The sequence below is a fragment of the Sycon ciliatum genome, unplaced genomic scaffold (genome assembly GCF_964019385.1).
Source record: "Sycon ciliatum unplaced genomic scaffold, ocSycCili1.1 SCAFFOLD_2663, whole genome shotgun sequence".
Classification (NCBI taxonomy): Eukaryota; Metazoa; Porifera; class Calcarea; order Leucosolenida; family Sycettidae; genus Sycon; species Sycon ciliatum.
This window is the reverse complement of record NW_027044595.1, coordinates 980-6,000: the sequence shown is the minus strand read 5'-3', so window position 1 is coordinate 6,000 and position 5,021 is coordinate 980. Positions and strand designations below refer to the sequence as shown.

Below are 5,021 nucleotides of genomic sequence, written 5' to 3'. Positions count from 1 at the left end.
ACACAGTTCAATGAGTCAGTCACATGCAGTCGACTCCACTTATAACGAACTCGCATATAGCGAATTTCGACATATAGCGACCCCTTGTCCGTGTCCCTGTTTGAACCCATACAAAATTGACCCTCTACAGTGAACATTTTCTTCTATAACGAACCAAATATGGTAGGGCCCCGTGTAAACCAAGTGTACTCATGCTGTCATGGGCCACTTGCCAGTCATGACTTGCTGCTTGTACAGGGTGAGTGGCATTTCTGTTATAACGAACTTTGGCTATAAAGAGTTAATTCGCCTGCACAATCGTGTTTGCTATATCAGGAGTCGACTGTACCTTCAACAGGCCTGGTGATGAATACACGCTGTGTTCCACTCGCGACCGTGAAGTGTATCTTGAAGTCGAGAAGGCTCACGCCCTTGACGCGCACGCTGTACGGCAATGGTGAGTCCACAAACAGATTCCACCAGCCCACGGCGGGCTTGGTGATATTTATCACGACCACAGAGCCGAGATCGACGGTCGGGAAGAACTCCTGGCCATTGGGACTCATGACCGCGAACATCGGCAGACGAACGTTGACTCCAGTTGTTGTGTTTGTACTGACCTATGAAACGCAAGAGGACGTTAGTTAGCCCCTCAGTCACTGGCAAATACAGAGTATTCAAGTATTGCCCGTGGGACACACAACCTGTGAGTATTGCCAATAACTCCCCTGCTTGAAGAGAACTCATATCAGAGACATGAAAGTTAGATTTTTAAGGCCGTCACCTCAGCCCAATTGGGCACTGATCCATTCTTGAACGTGTGGCCAAGAAAACAAGTACAGAATGAAAGTCTTGTATGTCCCACATCACTAGTACAGTTCACAATATTCTGTGCATGATAAAACAGGTGTAGACAGTTCACAGCAGCCTGTCGATTATCAACAGCATGTAGACATAGAAATTCACAACTGTGTAGAATGCGCTGCTCTTACCGACACAATCAGCTGCTGCAAGCTGCCGTCCACGGGAATTTGATAACGTGCAGCACCCGGTCGTGTCTCCACAGACAGTATGTTCACCTGCCTAGCGATGACAGAGATCTCGATAAACTTCAATACCTCGGCGACCTACAGGTGACAAGGGTTGCACGGAAAGAAGAATACCCACACCATGCATAACCAGTCGTCAAGATCCCTTTGTGATTAATTCGTACAAAAATCGCACTGCATTAGGCAAAAAGAGGATAACATAGAATATAGCTAGCCATGAAAACAACAAAAAAGTTGAAGAAGAATGGGAAGGTCTACAAGAACACACGTACTATCTGGATTAGTTTTTTGCGTGTTCTTGAAGTTGTATTTTTGAAGTAGGGCACAAGAAAATGCAACAAAGGAAGATCAAATCAGTGTAGAGTACCAGTCCTCACTATGGCATGGTGTAGAATAATGAAGGGTAAAGGACTAATGGTTCTAAGCACGTTAAACGGGAAGTTTAGTCTAACCTTTCACCAGTTGTAGTCTTTGGGGTGCTGAGTCGAATGGTCTTGGTCCGAGGAAGCCGAGACGCTCCCTTCCTCCTTTATTCCCAATCGAACTTGCGCACTTCCACCGAAACTGGGTGACTGCGCCCTACTAGATGGGGATTTGAATGCAAAATGTCACTAAAAGCGCCATTTCGTTCTTATAAAAGCCGGATGATCGCGATTAGCCAATATGTTGTAGTCTTTTGGACGCTGAGTCGACTGGGTTTGGTCCAAGAATGCTGCGATGCAGCGTTCCTCTTTATTCCCAATGAACATGGTTGAACAAGCGGTCACGTGCTCCTGCCTGCCCAAGTCACCTGTCACCGCGCCAGCAGGCGACAACTTTCACACTAAGGTTCAACTCCAGTGACAGGAGTGCATCCAAAAAAGGTCAAACAGGCTGTAAAGTTGTACCCTGCAGGCACGGTGACCAGGTGACTGGTGTACGCAGCAGCACATGGCGGCTTGCTCAACCATGTTTGATTGGGAATAAAGGAGGAACGCTGCATCGCAGCCTTTTCGGACCAAAGCCAGTCGACTCACCGTCCAAGACTACAAAATATGGGCCAATCCCGGTCATCCGTGCTTTTATAAGAATGAAATGGCGCTTTTGTGACATTTTGCATACAAATCCCCATCTAGTAGGGCGCAGTCACCCAGTTCGGTGGAAGTGCGCAAGTTCGATTGGGAATAAAGGAGGAAGGGAGCGTCTCGGCTTCCTCGGAAGCGCGAGTTCGATAGGGATTATAGGAGGAAGGGAGCATCTCAGCATCCTCGGATGAAGACCATTCGACTCAGCACCCCGAAGGCTAGAACTGGTGAAAATTTGATTTTAGACTTAACTTCCCCTTTAATAATTAAGGATGATGTCTGTGCATTTCGCAGTAGGGAAATATACAACTTACCCACACCATGGTCATTGCCCGCACCAGGACCAGCGCCCTACCCCCATGGTCTGGGAAGCTTCAAAGTATTTATGGTACATGCACCTCCAATTTTCTAACCTTCAGGTTTCACCTGGGGGAGTACATGGAAAGTGTTTTGAAGCGGTTGTTTACAAATAGGCTTGGGGCAAAGCGTAGTCAAACTACCACCTCGCATACAATCATCACTCCACAGAAGTGTACAGGTAGTAACACACACATACACACTCAATAGAGGCTACCTCGAGCTGACTAGACCGACCTTGTTCAGTTGTACAGTTAATATGCAGATAAACAAGACATGTGCCGGTGAAGGCTTGGAGTGACTCATTACCTCATTCTTTTGCCGGAGAAAGAAAATCTGGCCAGCTGATGCAGCAGCAATGTCTTTGAAGGCTCGGAACCCTTCTCCGCTTTGATCATTACAGTCACCCGTCAATACGAATATGACCTGGAAGAACAGCAAACAAAGTCATGTTGATGACCAGTGTCAATAGTGCACTAGCCTAGAATGTCCTATTTGTGATTTAGGTGTGCCATAGAGGATTCTATGTCATACACGCATGCATGGTCCTCATCTGGTTCAAAACATTTCCCTTCTCTTCGTTCAAACTGGAAAGCTCCAACGTTTGGAGAAGCCACCTTCTTCTACAATTACCGCCGAAGTCGCAACATCTCAGTTCTCTTGTACAAACTCCTGTACAAACTCCTCTGCTTCAACCAAGTCTCATCATCAGGTGAAGTACAGGAAAAAAGCAAATGAACAAGGAAAACGGATTAAGTACAGTAGAGAGGTGATAGAAACAGCTCAAGAAAGAAGAGATGAGACAACAACGATGAATGCGTGGCCAATACACATAGAATGGACGAGAAAATGTGTTGTTTTCTATTTTGTCATGTGTACGTAGTGCTCACGTGTACATAGATTCGAAAAAGAAAATTAAAAGGTTACTAAATTTAGGGATCCCACTGACAGAACAGGGTCGATTGAATGGCAACTAGGAATCACGCCAGTCCTGCATACTGAAGTAACTTTATCACAGTATTGGGATGAGTACAATCAACATCTCTCAATATAACTTTTCGAATCTGCAATGTATATATGGCCGGGCTACTGTAAAAAATAGTATGTCTTGCATAATACTGTCAGGTCACTGATTTTTACATCATATCAAACACTGAGTACCATGTTCTAGAAATGTAGCCTATGCTATCACCTCTGTGAGACTGTTATCATCTCACACCTCAGTCTTCTCGGGCTTTCCATGTTCTCTTCAGTAGAAAGTGCCCCACGACACTAGGTTTGGCCTTTAGGAAGTCAGCCCTTCGCCTCATTCTTTTCAACCCGGCAAAATGGACCTTTTTTGTCCGTCCCTCCTGACAGTTGTACTTCAAAATGTTGAGGCAAGGAATCTAAAAAAATAGATACAATACAATAAAAAATATTCTAAGCACTCGCAGGCTCCATTGCAGCCATTTACACATTAGGGTACCTCCTAGTGAACAGTTAATGACGATGCAGCAAAGAGACCATATTGTGTTTGAGTTGAGAGACCCTACAAAAAACTATCAATCATGATCTTCTATTTCCACTGATGAGCTGTGTTAGAATGAATCAGGTGTTTGGTGGTTATGGCGTAAGTGGATTGGGTCGGCATCACTCGCTTACCTGACTCTGGGTTTCCTGAATCAAGCTCAGTGCTTGGGTTTTCAGTTGGTAGTCCTTGGCCGAGGCGTCAGTGAACACAAATATGAACGATCGCGGGAGGAGCGTCGCAGCGCCAGGTTGATACCGCCGACTGCCATCTCGGGACAATCCCCGCCGCCGTGCACTTCCAGCGATGCCTCCACCGCATTCTCAAACGTCGCCTGATCGGCAGTGAGCGTAGCGAGGTTAACCTCTGTGCACCGCAGGGCAGCAGCAACAACAAGGCACATTCACACCATCTCTGATCAACATACACTCATGTCACATCCTGTGATATCACACGTAACCCGTTCTTCAATCCTATATAATATATGTCTCAGTTCTTCAATCCTAGGTCTCAACGATCGACGTACATGTAATTTCAAGTGGTGCAAAGGTCTACTTAGACAAGTAATTTGTCAATTAACAGAATGGTTGGAATACACACCGTGCATACAGAGCGTTTCTCTACCAATTGTGGTTGCTTCGCCAAGGGAAAGAAGCCATATTTGGTATCCACAGCCATCAGCCCTCTCCAAATCCAGCATATCCCGCACAGCAGTACAGGGCTGTGGCAGTGACAGGTAGATTCTACTAGTCACACTAATTGCCAGATCACTTATCAACAGCCATAAAATTGTCAATACTAATTGAATACTTGAAGTAACCACAACTGCTGGAAATGTGCTGGACGGCCCTGGACTAAGAGCTTCCGCACGTGCCGACAACATGAACGTGACTCGGAGTAGCGACCTCATCCCGACTCCAAGTGGCGTTTTCCTCCACAATGCGCCAAACACGTTTGGCTTGCATACAACACTGCGCCATGCATCAATATACCAGTACCTTGTCTCGCCCAGTGCTCACTCGGGGTAATGGACTCTGACTAGAAGAAAGCCAAATACCGGTG

The 5,021-nt window shown here is 46.1% G+C and overlaps 1 long non-coding RNA gene across 1 annotated transcript; it reads right to left on the bottom strand.

Moving 5' to 3' along the window:
• Positions 1 to 557: 557 nt before the first annotated feature.
• On the bottom strand, positions 558 to 4,322 carry LOC135830451 (uncharacterized). Its single transcript, XR_010556039.1, has 4 exons — positions 4,094 to 4,322; positions 2,759 to 2,875; positions 972 to 1,106; positions 558 to 599 (listed from the first exon to the last, which is right to left on the bottom strand). It is a non-coding gene; the product is annotated as an uncharacterized LOC135830451 (long non-coding RNA).
• Between the last annotated feature and the right edge of the window lie 699 nt (positions 4,323 to 5,021).